The sequence below is a fragment of the Aptenodytes patagonicus genome, chromosome 2 (assembly GCF_965638725.1).
Source record: "Aptenodytes patagonicus chromosome 2, bAptPat1.pri.cur, whole genome shotgun sequence".
NCBI lineage: Eukaryota > Metazoa > Chordata > Aves > Sphenisciformes > Spheniscidae > Aptenodytes > Aptenodytes patagonicus.
The window spans coordinates 137,598,036-137,613,578 of NC_134950.1; positions in this window are offsets into that span (position 1 = coordinate 137,598,036).

The following is a 15,543-nucleotide window of genomic DNA, read 5'->3' on the forward strand; positions in this document are numbered from 1 at the left end:
TATACAAGAGCTTTGTGGAAAATGTGTTGGGCATGCAGTAAAGTACGCTATGCCAAAAGTATGGTATGTTTCTTCAGATAGTCTTCCTCAGGGATTTTATTTGCACCGGTTCTGGGCTGTATTAACATTGCTTTGTTAAAATATTTCCTTTTCCACTGTCATTTGACCATTTGTAGAAATGCTTCTTATTGGCTAACAACTTTTTTTATTATCACCTTCACTTGAAGGTCCCATTCCAGCTAACATAATAATAGGATATAACGTCAGGAGATTCATAAACCGTAAGACCACTAATTCTAACACACTGCAGGCAAGTTATATGTATGGCAACATAAAACAGAGTGACATGCAGTTTTGCAAAAGGTGTCATAGAACTGGGGAACGTGTATATCACGCTATTCACTAATTGTCCAGATATGACAAAAATCATCCTGGGAGATGTATATTCAGTATGAAAAAACAGCTTAAAGCACCATCAGAAATAAATCCTGGCCTCAGTGCAATTGTTTAATTTAACATTCTGAAGATGTGATATCATTTTTACCTAACTGTAAAAGAGTGAGCTTTGAAGTAAGACTTCAGAAAATACTGAGTCATTTCCTGATTCAAATATAAATTGACTTCCAAAGTTGTCATTGCCTAAATCAGCTCTGGGTGCCACTAATCTGCAAAAGAAACTCCTTATTTTAATAGATTCACAGTGGAAACAGATACAGCTATAGGGACAAAGTATTTTCCATCATAATATTTTTCAAGATCTTTGACATCAAAGCAAAAAGTGTTAATGCATTTTTAGTTCAGTTGCCTTGACACAGTGCAAATTTCTTTACACCAGCTTAATCATTTGCAGTAACATGTAGAAATTTTTACTTAACAATAATAATAATACTTTGCCATTTTAGAATACCTTTTGCTTAATGAACACAAGTCATTTTGCACACACAATATGTACAAACACAGAATGTCTTACACACATTGAAGGACAATGCTTTTGTCCTACGGCTTAGGATCTTCTCCATTTTAAGGGAGGAAAAAAACAGACATGCAGGAGCAGCTCTACAACACTATCTCCTCCTGCAGAAGTGTGATGCTACCTGCTGAATATGTATAAAATATCAACAGAAGACAAAGTTGAAAACTTTCCTTCACTATGACATTCACAAAGACCTTCTTTAATGTTAGCAGAAGTCATCAAGAAGAATGCGTTAAGGCTGTGATTGTCTGGGCAAATATACTTGAATACAACACTTATTGATAAAATATTTTTGCTGCTGCAATAACAGTCTGTGCACTAATTCTGCCAAGCTTATGACACTTTGGCTAAAGCAAGCACTTGTCCTATTTCATCAGCATTCCTTGCTCAGTCTAATAAATGCAACAGTCCCTATTATCTTATTGTCTACCTTTCTCTTTCCTTGTCCTTGTTTTATTTTTACTTTTATTTTTCTGAAATATCCATTGAATTAACTTGTGAAGATACTAGCTCAGGCCTAGGAAGTCCCCAAAAGCTGATGGCTGGAGGAGTATGCCAGGGAAGAAGCATGACACAACTGTCCTGCCCTTACACCCTTCCCCATGTTTGCTGTCACCCCCCTTGGCTGCTGTCAGAAGCAGGATACTGGTTTGAATAGACCTTGGCTCTGCCCCCAGATGGCTATTTTTAAGAATTGCTCTGCTACTAAGCTGGCAGTATTCTTAATTCACTGTGCCTGTCTCTGTGCTATTTACTATCTGAAGGTAAACATATGTACAATTGTTTTCAGAAAAGTGTGGACAACTTCCATGACTTTTTCTTCAGTCTCACAAAATGTGGTGCTTACGCTAACCCCAGTGTCTTGAGTCAGATTATGTGAGAGTTTTGGCCTGAATTTAAAAGAAGAAAAGAAAACTTCTTGCTCACAAGACTATGAAGGAAAGTTTGAAAGTAGGGATTCCCTAGGGTTCAAAAAGGGAAGTCAAGTCACAAGAATAGCCTGCATTTCTTAGTATTTTGCAAATTCTTCTGTATTTTTTTAGTCAGTCTTATGATTTTGGCAATCTCATTTATTGGACTGATTTTAAATACAGAAAGACCAAAACACTGTCTGGAGTTCCAGATGGCAGATTTTCATTGAACCAGTTGGTATTTGCTCATTTTGGGACGACCTCTGGATCAAGCGTTCCCAAACTGTAGAGGCTTGTTGGGCCACCGTAAGTGATCCGATGTTAACTCTCAGCAATGCCTTAGGCAGAGTTTTCAATTAAATTCTTGACAATAGATGTGCTTGGTGTGACATGACAAACCGGGAACTTTGAGAACTAGCACTTTAGATAATTTAAGCCAGTCTTTATGTTTGCTGTTGACAATAACTGGCAGAAGGATTACAATATTATCCTAAAACAGTGCTACATTCTATGCTATAATCTCTTTTAAGGGTTTACTCTAACATCTTTCATCATAGTAAAATCCCCGATTCCTGCCTCTTGCAGTTTGCCAGGTTATATATAAATAGCATCTTCCCATAGAGATCAGGAACTTAGAGCATTGTGCGTTGTCTTATCTCTTAGGATAGCAAAAAGAAAAGGGGAAAAAGTCAGGAAATAAAAACCCAATTATATGCTGATTTGCTAATGTTTTTTTTCAGATTAAATGCCACTTTCTGTTACAAAAACTGCCGCAGTTGAAGCTGTCAGTTTTCTGAATGCTTTCACATGAAGCCCTGTCATAGCAAACAGAACGCTGGATAGTCAGGCTCCTTAGGGGGCCAGAAAAACTTTGACAGAGGTTTAACAGCCCTTGAAATTATATCCCCGAACCTTGGAAAGCCTGCTGGTTCAGTGGGAAAAGACATAAGCTGACCAAGTTATAAATAAACTCTTTTATCACAGGCAATGGTGTCTTGGTGACTTCAAAGGCCAAGTAAGAAGACTGATTTCTCTGAAGTCCCATAGACAGTAAGAACTTTATTGTGCTGGACAGGCGAATCCTGGTCCAGAGCTGCAATTTGATAATACTAAACTTTTTTCTGTATTTCCCCTTTCTTGTCCTGTTTTGATATCGTCATCTGAATTTCTGGTAAACTGAGATCAGAAAACTTTCAATCTACATTTGATGTCCAATTGAGATGTGTGTATTTAATGCTTTGATTTCCTGTGCAGACTTTCTCTAATCTTGGAGCCAACACTATAAACATTTTAAATGTAATGAAAAACAAATCTACAATTACGTACAGAGCTACTCACTGTCACCACTCCTTCTGCAGGTGAAAATGAAAGGATGTTCCTGAGTGCACTGTAAATGTTGTCTTTTTCCATCTGTTCCAATGTAGATCAGTGTTACATATTAAAACAAAGAAAATGAAAGGCTGAAGTATATATTAACACCAGGTTTATTAAAAAAAAAAAAAAGTTCTGCAAGCATGAGATAGTCTTTGAAACTATCCTGGACCCCCTACTTTAAATATTACCTAATATGTGATCCAAGCAGGATGAAAACTGGAGTGCTTCAGAGTGAAAAAATATCAGAGAACCCAAAACCACATAACTTTCTGCAAATCTTAGCTCTACTAACAGTGGATTGCTCGTGCTAAAAATATGCCACTGTGGACATTTGCCTTTTAAAGGCCTAAAGATACATTTGTTTTTTCTTTCCAGAGAGATTCTACTACTAGTCATAAGCAACCTGTTCATGAGACACAACAGTAGGAATGGAAAAAGTCCATCCAGTTTCAATGCTCATATACATTGCCTTGTTTGGGGAGGAACTGGTGCTTGGTAACTAGGTGGGGAGGGGAGACACGGACAGATAAAATAGGACAAACAGGACGGCATCAGCATTTGAAGTGATTTGCATTGTAGTCAGTGATGCACATGTGGTTTTGACATGTGTCTAAAAAGAATGGGAGTGTCTCAGCCTTCTTCCTCCCTTCTTCCCCCAGAATCAGAAGTCCAGCTACTGGGCTAAGGTAAGGCCCGTATTTTTATCAGTCTGTTTCAGAGCAAATTTTATATTTAAACTCATTTGTGGACTTCTTCTCACTATTACACATTGCAAAATTGATTTGCGTAAATTCTGTAGGCAACTTGTTTTGCTTACACTATTCAAAGCAAAATACTGTATACTTCTCTCTGTATGCAAGGAAAATCATGTCAGACACAGATACACAAAGGAAACGCTGAAGCACAGAATATTGTCGTTGGCAAAGCCAAGGAAAGAAGTTGACCAGCTGCCAATATTTGAGGAGAACCGGCGGAAGGGGCATTACTCCAAAGGACACATGACTTAAAGTTCAGAGATGCAACAATCTTTCATGTTGGACAAAGACAAAGAAGAAATGTTCCACCTGTTTCATGTGCCAAAGAAGCAGCCTCAGTTTTGTTTTTGTTTTGTATCTTGATGGTAGATAAGTATAAAAGGGGCTAGACAGTATGATATTTTCTTTAGGAAACATCCCTGCCAATTGAGAAAAACCTAGAAGAACAGAAGTCTTCTAGCAGAAGGTAGCTCAGTGACAGACTTCCACATAATATCTGAAACTACACAATAGCCTCTATACTTTTTATTTAAAAGATATGTAGCTTTTACTACCTGATCTCTTCTTTCTGCTCCTGATGTTTGAATTTTCTGCATATGGCAGCACAAAGTGTCACAGGGAAGGATTACACTAAACTGGGATATCACAGCCTGATTGTGTCATTGGCACCATAGAACTGTGCGGGAGAATTTGTTTAAAAACAAAGCTGCCAAACTGTTAAAAAGCAACCAATGAATTTAAATTTCTCTTTTTTTTTTTTTTTTGAGACACATTTGAAAGTGATGATTTTGTGAAAATCTGGCCCTTCATATTGGATACCCAGAAGCACCAATTACTTCTGACAATCAGAATCAAATGGATTGAACTAGGAAAATGGTGTTCAGAGAATATCTCATTAGTGGTAAAATGCATACTTGAGTTGTGCATCAGTATGATGTATTAGTGGCAAGTTTATTCACAATATAAACCATCTGATTGCAAAATTCTGTGTATTAACATTTTCAGAATAGGTTCTTTTTTTAATTTTGTGTGCAGCTTTTGGATGGAGCAGAAAAGAAATACATCAAGAATTTCTTTGGACACTTTTCTGTTCTTGTTCTCTCCTTGACAAGGATATCCCGTGATTGTCCTTTTGTCATTCCATCACCATCTTGACAGTTCCTGAGCCACAGTGAGCCTTTGCTCCTTTCATCACCCTGTTAACTTTGTGTTTTCCTTCAAGATACAGTGACTTATTTTTCCTCACACCCCCTCAAAGATCACACAAGCCAAAGTCTGTTTGGGATCAGTTTATTACATTTCTCAGCCACATTGCTGTAGATGAACATAGCTGATCTGTGTGTGACCATGTTCAGGATATGGACTCTGACCATGCATCATCCATCATGTGTTCTTGCTGTTGAACATGATATTCCCTGGTTAGACCACAGACATTAAATTACTCAAAGATAGTTCAGAGACAGTCCATAAGAGGTTATTTCATGGAGTCAGTCAACAGATGGTAGTATCCTAAACTTGGTCACTATGCAGTTGTAATAAAATATATTCAGGGGGTACTTCAGGGATATTTCTTTTTATTCAAAGATTGTTGTGCTGAATTCCAGTTCCGGATTCTGACCTCTTAACCTGCAGTACACTAAGTTCTTCTCATGCCACCCTAATATGCTTTGGAGCTTGCCTTGGTCACCATGGCACTTACTATTTTACAATTTTAATATTATTATAACCCTCAACCTAGCCTTCTGCAGTGACTCTTCCTTACCTTTCATAACTGACCTGCTTGATATACATATGTATTTATATAAATACATAAACATATTTTATTTCCAATAAATTAATATTTTCTTCTAAAATATACAGTCGTGGCAATGACATTTCATTATTCTTTTGGTATTCCTTAATTTTATCCTAATTTAATCTCAATATAAGCACAGAATCTGTAATAAAATATAAACCTAAAACTACCCTGCCTCTCCCCAAAATGTCCTGAATTACCATGCTAAAGTTTCATATTCTCCTTCTCAGATTATAAATCCTCCTTCAGCACTAGAAAAGTAGCTTAAGTATAAAGACATATTTTTGCTATTTCAAGCCCTAATGCCGAACTCCTGCTGACTACCTCCTGGCCCTATGTATTCAGTGTATATTAAGGAAGAAGAAAAAAGAAACAAAGTACCTTTAAAATTCAGCTGCCCACCTTGTCTTTCAGTGAAAATGATAGTTCACTGTCTTATCTCTATTCCATCCAGCTTTATATCCTGGCTAATGGTCCCATATCAGCCCACCACTTAGTATTGTTCTAATATTTTCTATGTGTTTGTCTTGAACTTAGAAGATAGCATATGATATCCTTAATACCATTAATGCCATTAATGTCTCTTCATATCATATGAAAATGTATGTAATCAAATCTTTATCATTACTAATTTAAAAAGCCTGTCCTGAAAGATCTATGCAAGCAGCTATCTGCAAATAAGAAAAATACTTTAGTGCGAGATTGTCATAGTCTTCACACCATCTTATGCCAATGACTGGGTTTCCTACTCTCAGATTTATTCTTCTGAGACTTTTATTTGAAAATCATTAGTTCAGTGTTGAACAGCCAAACTGGATAATGTCATCAAAAGTGGTAATGAACAAACAGCCCAAAGAGTACTATGAAACTGCTGCAGTGATATTTTTATTAGTTGGAAGATTCAAAAAAAATGCAGCAAATTTAGTTACTTAACCTATTGATGTGCATTTGTCTTGTGGACTCTGACTGCCACCTTAATCACTATGTCATTGGGAATGGAAACAATTTTTAGTTACTATAAATGCTATTAGTACATTATCTAAAGCAAATTTAATTTTTTAGATTTCTTTCTGGTCCTGAACCAACTGGCTTCCATGAGATTTCACCATGCCCTTTAGCAAAAGTGTTGCCGTGACCCACAATCTGAATCTGTAGTTAGATCCTGTTCCAGACCCTAGAGGTCTTTCATTGACTTCCATAGACTCTGAAATAGGCAGTTGATTGCATTAGTATTAAGCTGTAATGGAACCAGAATTTTCCTGCTACCAGTACATTTTGCCTGCAGATTTACCTGTAGGTAGAGTATTACTAATTAATATCACATTATAAAGAAAAATTACATTATAGCAAATCACTTTGAAGCCTAGCAAAGAAAAGAAAGGCCACAGAGGAGCCCACAGTCAGGTTTCTGACACAGTAGTGGATTCCTTCCATCCTCTTTCAACCCTCCATCAGCACTGTAGCTGCCAGCTCTTTGTCACCAAGATGGTCACAGAGGGAGGGACGTTTCCAGACACAGGAAATTCAGAACTCAAAATAAACTAGAGGTAAATTCCAAACGCATCAATTGCCCCTCACTCGTCCTTTGGTAACTACTTGTTCTTCAGCACAAAGTGCCTGGAGGTTGTTAGCACTATCTATTGGGAATGGTCCCCAGCCCGTATTAGCTTCCAGACTGGAGCCTAGGACATGTTCAAGTTGGGTCTCGGGTAACATGCGTCTGAGTTGGACTGAAACGGTAGTTTTGTTTTCCTGGCAAATCCTGCAAGAGAAAGCAAGTGTTGATATGTCCCAAAGTGGAAGACTTCAACCTGGCACGCTTTATCCTGCTAGGTTGAGCCAGAATGTGTACAGCTTGGCTCTGTCATAACCCGTTGACAAATCAATAGAAAAGAACAGCGTACGTCTTAAGAGGAGGTCTTCTGGCCTTGGGGACACCTCGGTGAAACAGAGATCAGCCTTGCCTCTGATCTGCTGAGTGACCATAGGCAAGTAACTTTGCTGCTATGTGCATCAGTTTCTTGTCTTTCAACTAAGTGTTGTAATGATGTCTACAGTACCCCACTTCGAAAGTGCTTTAAGATTTATTTGTAAAAGTACTACAGGAAAGGAATGTGTTATTCATCAACCTTGTTTCATTGTTAAATAAATTAGACCACATTAAATTTATGGTTCTGTTATTTTATTATCTCCCCAGTGCTAGAGGGGTGTATCAAAGCAGGGAATAATAAAAAAAAAAAAGTATTTTTAATATAACACACGAACCTTTGGTCCATGCACAGAAAGACAGGAGGAAAAGGCAGAAGTCCTAAAACTGAGTTGACGTGGATCTGTAGCAAGCTTCATGGGCTGTCACCTTGTATCAAGAGCTGTGAAGAGATGAGGGACCAAGTGCAAGGCTTGTGCTCCACAGGTTACTGGCAGCAGTTGGTTTCCAGGCTTTGCTGACCCATGGGCAACTGTACAGAGGAATGAATATGCTGGAGGAATCATCATATTTCACTCCCTGGCAGCCTTACTTAGACTATGTCCTTCTGCTGTGAACTGGAAATGGACAATCTAGTATGCAGCATTATCTTTCAAGCCATGGGTTGTCAAAGACACTGGGAGTGCTTTTTCATGGCACAGTTTCTATCTATCATGAATACCTGCAAGATCTGCACCTTTCACAGGCTTCGACATTTTTATCCTCACTGTGCGGTAGCTACCACTATCCTCATATAAAGGGGTGGGGGAGAAGAGGGAGGCTCAAGGCCCAGAGCGTGTAAACAACATGTCCAAAGCCACAAAATAGGTGTGGCAGAACGAGATCTGAATGTAAGTCTCCTGAGGGCGAAGTAAGGGCATTAATCATCAGCTTTCTTAACCTCACCCACCCCTCTTGTTGTTTGTCGAATTATCTTTTCCTTCCTTTCCGTTCCTGTTTTCACTTAAATTTTGAGTCTGTTTGGACCTTCCCCATTTGTTTCTAGAAAGCTACTTTATTGTTAGGGAAGTTCTTAAGAGACTTCACTGCACACTTTCCCCCACACCTCCCAAATTCTGCACGGCCATTTTGTCTCTGAGGTCTTTTGGGAGATGGGGTGCACTGGCTGGAAAAGGGCTGAGGGCTGCGGCGGGGGTGCTCCTGGGCACGCATGCAACTCTGCTTCAGGGAACACTCTGCTTCTCTGGCAATTCCTTTGATGTTTGACAATATATTTTATTCGGGGAGTCACATTTCACCTCTAATATATTTAAGTTTTGTCTGTGGTTCAAGAATCACCATTAGAGTTGTTGCTTTTTCTGTGTTTTGGTCTTGGAGACCTAACAAATCTGCAGCCAATAAAAACTCATTTTTTCTGTTGTATGCCCAAAAAATATCATCATGTAACTAACAAATATCATATTTTGGTTACAATATCAGATGGGCAGAACTTGTTACCTCCCAGCAGATTAACCTTTGAATCTTTACCGATTCATTAACTGTGCACATCAGTCACCAGATTTCAGTAAAATTTATTGCAATTAAGTATTGCAGTGTTGTGGAGGCTGAATAGGATTCTCCATTATCAGTACCATTAATGGCTTTCTGAACTGCTGCCAGTTCATTCACCCCACCCAGCTTTCAATAATAAAATAATTTTGACAGAGGGCCCATGTTTCAACATTTTTAATAAAAACAAAATAAAAAAACCATCAGTAACAGAGCAGTAAAGTTTTCCCTCTCTTACCTCTTTGCCAAAACTAACAGAAAGGAAAATGTCAGCCTGGCTTGACTCCAAAAAAGGAGGAAATTGAATGGTCTTAGTTCTTATTCTTTGACTAGTAGCATTGTGTACATAGAAGACTTGACTCTTGGGCTCATTTTGACGGATCTGAAACACAGATAAGAATGTAGAAGACTAGATTCTGTAATTTATAGCCAATGATTCTGTTTAAGATCTTTCAGTACCACATAACAAATCAGTGTGATTTAGAAAATAACATGGTTTCTGCCATTGACATAAGCCATATGTGAACTGCTAAGCTACTATGTAAGCCACAACTATAAATTTTAGTCAGTAGGAGGAGATTCTTTATGCTTTTCTGCTCAAAACTATTTAATCCATTATCAACATTTTGAATGAGTCCTTGCTAAATTGCAGCCTGGTAATGCACTGGAATGTCTCTCTTACGTTAAGGGAGGATAGAAGGCTGCCTTCCACTCAGTTTTCTATATAACTCACTCACTTGAACATTTTAAAATAGGACAAAATTGTATCTTACAATCCTGTTAATATGCTGCAGTCATGTACCGATAACAGATTAAAACCTCACTGATTATATTGCATATGATCTGTCCAAATAATAATAATGAGTAGTCAGCAACGCAAACCCCAGTGAGTAGAAGAGCTAAGTAGTTGTAACAGAGTGAAACAGAAAATAAGTGGCCAGAGCCTTCCCTAAAAGAGTTTGAGGTTTCAAATTCAGTCTGAACTTCTTTGTGAACTTCATGCTTGCTTGTGCTTCCCTTGCACATCTGAGATTTCTGACAGTTTGATGACATAAAATGAAAGAGTAAACGTTCATATAACAAAAGTGTATAATGCCCATCTATAAGGCAGGCTTCTCTGGGCCAGAACAGTCCCATCTGACATGTGTGAGGCCAAATCTTCAAGTACATCATCACCCACCAAGAGGCAAAATCCTGCACTTCCACACATGCTCATATGCACATGCAGGTGTTCAACTGATGTATGAAAACATTACAGGCAAGTGAGGTTTTTCTCTCACTGAGACCAGAGTATGAGAGAGCTCTGTGAGACTTCCCAGCAGAAGGAGACAATGTAGGATGGGCTCCTCCCACTCAGTGTTAGACACTTACCTGAGTTGCTCTACTCAGCCTCTGCAGTTATTGACGAGAAACAAGTACTCTCAGAGAGTGATTCGGGTCTTAGTTTGCTCGATTACTACCTGGAAGCACCTCTCGGGGCAAAGAATTTCCCTGCTGAAGCTGCCTCAGGTAACTATCTTCTCTGGTGGGGGATAAATCTGTGCCTACAAATCCCCGCACTGTTCCCCTAAACTGCAAGCATCTGAAACAGCATAACTAGTCAGGGTGGGAAAGAGGGAATGGGATTTATCTCCCCTAACCTTATCATCAGATGCTGTGGAATGGGTTTCTCCTGAGGGACACCCCTTACTCCCTAACTGGCTAGACACAATTGCAAGTAAATCCTACCCAAGGCTTTGGAGCCCAATACTCAGTGGATCCAATGTCATTAAAATAGTGCTTGAGTGGGAAGTGGGTGGAATAATCAGTTTATTTGTCCCAGAGGCACCGAGTTCCTGGAGCTGTGATTGCTCTTTACCTCCTGCATCTTGGTGCACCTCCTCACTGCACTGTGTTTTCATGCCAGAGAAAAATGAGGCACAATCCATTCCCCTTTCTGCCATGCCCTAGTTTCTAAAGAAAAAAAATCCAGGCACATGAGGTGGAGGGAGTTATGACACACTCTGCCCTGGTCTTCTGTCTGGATGAACGATGCTCTCCAGCTCTGCCATTTAAAGGCAATCCATGCACTTTAAACGCAAAGTTGATTGCCTTATCAGTGTCATGTGTTGCTTCTGATGTAGAATTACCATAGCACCCTGTCTTGAAGTAGAGGAGCGCAGGGAAATTATGGTACAAGCTAACCCACAATTTTTTGAATCCTAGCTCAGCAGTCACTCAGCCTGGTTTCTATATCCCTGGTGTAGAAATCCAGCTGCATGCAGCTTTGAAAAGGTCATCTGCAAATCTCTTTGTGATGTGAATAAAATAAATAGCTAGCACAAACTCAGAGTGTTTCTGGTGTGTACATTTATTTTGTTTATTAAAAAATCCTGTGCTCTTGTAACAAAGCACAGCGTTTGGAAGCAGATCTGGTGTAAGGAAATGAGAACAGATTTCCGAAGGTGAAGGGATGCTAGGAGAGGACCTGTTATAACTCTTAAACAAACAATACCAGAGGTTGAACACTTCTTTCTCATCACTGGTCCATGAAATAGTTTTAGGAAATGTACTGATTGGGAAAGTATTTGGTCTGGCCCTGTAAAAGTGTTACTGACCCTGGCCATTAGCAGAATACTGGCTCTTACAGAGTGGATGTCGCTTTGGCTATTAAAATATTGCTATGAGCTATTGAGTGTTAATGCTGTGCAACTTCAATAGCTTGTGAAGATTAAAGGAAAATTAACATTTGTGTCACTTCCATGGCCTAGGCTTTCATGAGAAGCCGTTCCAGTCACATGGCATAATCAGCTCCTGGTTTTGTACACCCAAAAAAAAGGTGGAGAGAGATTTCAGTAGATTAAGTGAAGAAAATATCAATCTCTCAAAGCAGTTAATTTCAGAACATCTAATGCCCTGTGAAAACGACTTACACATTCAGGAAAAGATATCAGGAGGCTTAAAGTTGCAAACAGGCTTGTAATGAGATTTTAAAAAATGGCTAACCTGCCTAAGAACTTCTGAAAAGCTCACTAGGTGTTTGTTTATCTAGATTTAATTCCCATTAATTTCAGCAGAATTTAAGCACTGACCAGTTAGAGGTCCCAGTCACAACAGTCTGTTGGAATTACACCAGAAGGAAGAAGAAGAAAAAGAAAATGAAGGAGATAAATACTTTTGTGCGTTGCAGGGGATTATGTATGAATTTTTACAGTACAACAAAGAGCTAAAGAAAAGAAAAATTCTGATGCTGATACTTTGTTTTTCTAGTTTACCCTGATGTGTCCTTGCAGCTCAAAATGAACACAGGAACTGCTTATGAAGACAGCAGTACTATAAACAGTATCTCAGCTCTGGCTGGGAAATCAGGGGACAGAGAATAAAAGTATTTTTTGTATTGTGAAACTATTCACTTTTGGTTAGTCTTCCAGAAAAATACTGAAGACAGCAATAACATTAGTGATACCTAGGCTTTTAAAATAATAAAATCAGGCATTAGGTTTTTAAAGATTTTTCTATGCTAGTTTAGCCTCCAAACATTCATGAAGCTATTCTAGATGCTTGTAGAGGAGTAAAAGCAAACAGGACTTTGCTCTAGTATGACATTGTGCACAGCTGAAATTGAATAATGCTCTTCTTCCCCATTTTTCTGCTGGGTCTCTCTTCACCACAAAAAAACCAAACCAAACCAAAACAAAACCATCAAGCTGTCTAAATATATTAGACACTTTCTATGCAATTTGATACCTGAGAAGATTTTCCAGTTAGCTCAGCTGAAGTCAGCTATTTTTCAAAGTCCTGCTCAGCCCTGGATTCATCATACCTAACCTTAAGCTATTACCTGAGATGCTTAACTTCAGTTCCCAGTCCCTTTATATTTTCTTCACAGCCAACAAGCATAGTCAGACACCTCAACTAAGTCATAGGAGGGCTCTCTCACCCTTGGGTGTTAGGGGTACCTAAGGCAAAATAACTTAGATGTGTCAACCGCTGCCTAACTGGTGAGGCCGCACCTCGAATACTGTGTTCAGTTTTGGGCCCCTCACTACAAGAAGGACATCGAGGTGCTGGAGCGTGTCCAGAGAAGGGCAACGAGGCTGGTGAGGGGTCTGGAGAACAAGTCTTATGAGGAGCGGCTGAGGGAACTGGGCTTGTTTAGTCTGGAGAAAAGGAGGCTGAGGGGAGACCTCATCGCTCTCTACAACTACCTGAAAGGAGGTTGTAGCAAGGTGGGTGTTGGTCTCTTCTCCCAAGTAACAAGCGATAGGACGAGAGGAAATGGCCTCAAGTTGCACCAGGGGAGGTTTAGATTGGATGTAAGGAAAAATGTCTTTACTGAAAGAGTGGTTAAACATTGGACCAGGCTGCCCAGGGAAGTGGTTGAGTCCCCATCCCTGGAGGTATTTAAAAGACGAGTAGATGAGGCGCTTAGGGACATGGTTTAGTGGGTGGTGGTGTTGGGTTGTCGGTTGGACTCGATGATCTTAGAGGTCTTTTCCAACCTCAATGATTCTATGATTCTATGATTCTATGAAGGTGAACTGTGGTCTACAACTGCAAAAGAACCTCAACACCTTTCAAAATATGGCCTTGAACCATACCTCTGCATCAAGGTCTGAAAGAAGACGGTCTTTGTTTCATACCAGGGAGAAGTGACACACGTTGTTAGGCAATGAGCTCTGTTTAAAGAGAAAGATGGGGGATACAGAGTCTCCTCAGTTCCACACGAGCAAGCTCCTGTCCTGTGGGCAGCAGGAGTTAATTCTGACTTAAGCAAAAGCAGAGTTTTTGCGTTTGTGAGTAGTAACTCTTACTGAACATAATCAAAAAAGTGGTGGGAGGTAGGTAAAATTTCCCATTTAAATCAGTAAGGGATATATGTTTTCTATAATAGTTCAATAGAATTTCTTAAATAAAGTTTACCCTGCTGGAGCTTTAGTTGCAAATGCAGAACACCCCCCTGTAATAGGAGCCAAACATTCAAGCACAGACCAGTTCATATCTCAAAGCTCCAGCTCCTCCAAACTGCTTGAATCTTTGCCCTCTGCGTGGTATTTACTATGAGTTTTGGTTCAGAGCAAAGCAGATAAATGGCTCCTCTTATTGAGTATTCCACAGTCTTTGTGTGATGTAACATCTGTCAGAAAGTTATAGATTGATGTTTCAGTTTTATGCAGTACTGTGGTCTTTGGCCTCAGAACTAAAACCAAAATAAATGTGAGCATTTTTGGACCTTTTGCTAAAACTATGCTACGAATTTCTTTAATCTTTCTTTCTAGAGACACTGTACAATAGTTTCCTTGTTTTAGACCTTCAGCATTGCTGACATTAATGCAATTATTTTTGACAAGTTGAAAATCTTCCTGTAATTGAGTTTCTATTTGACTTTAATGTTTGCCCCATTTGGAAGGCCCTGTTAACAGATTTCAAGCTGTGATAATAATATTTCCTTCCTCTATTATCAAACGTTCTAATCTGTTTTCTTTCCAGATCACCACTGCTCAAAATGGCTATGAGATACTTTTCAAAAGGTGGGAAAGGTCCTCTTTTCAAAAGCTTAGGGTTTGGGGATTTTTTTTAATATATTTTTTTTTAACATATGTCCAAATGACACAGTGAGTCTCAAACAAGACAAGTCAGCAAGACTGGAAGCACAAAGTTAGAATTTAACACAACAACGTTTACTTAGCACCTTTCCTAAAACAGTACCATGTTTTAAAAGTAGCCTCTATAATTTATGTGTCATGTATTAATAGATACAGGCACAATGAAATATAGGTTTGCTGAAAGCATTTTTCTCAGAGGTAGGTGCTATAAAAGCCATATAACAGTTAAATTTAAAATAACTTCCCCCCCTAAGTTCTTTTCCTTGAAATATTTTCCTTTGCTTGTATATTGCTTATTTCTACACTCAAGGATACATTAAAGAATGCAAAAATTAAGACTTCAGTCTTTACCAGTACAAATTTCCTGAACTGTCACTCACAGAAGTTATTGCCACAAACTCTCTTTTAAGGCACACTGACAATGAAGTTATCGTTTTGGTTTCAATATGATTTTCCTTTTTTCCTGGCAGGATTGCTTCAAGTTATTTATTCTGAGTTATCCATGCCAGAGTATAGCCATGTTACTCTAACAAATAGGCTCTGGGGTCTTTGTGACTATCTGATAGCTTGAGTTTAAAAGAAATGTCAGCCTTCAAACTCTGGCTGTAACCCTCTGCTTTTGGGAAGTGCAGCTAGGAAAGGAGTGTATAGATATTAGAGGCAAAATTGTTTTTC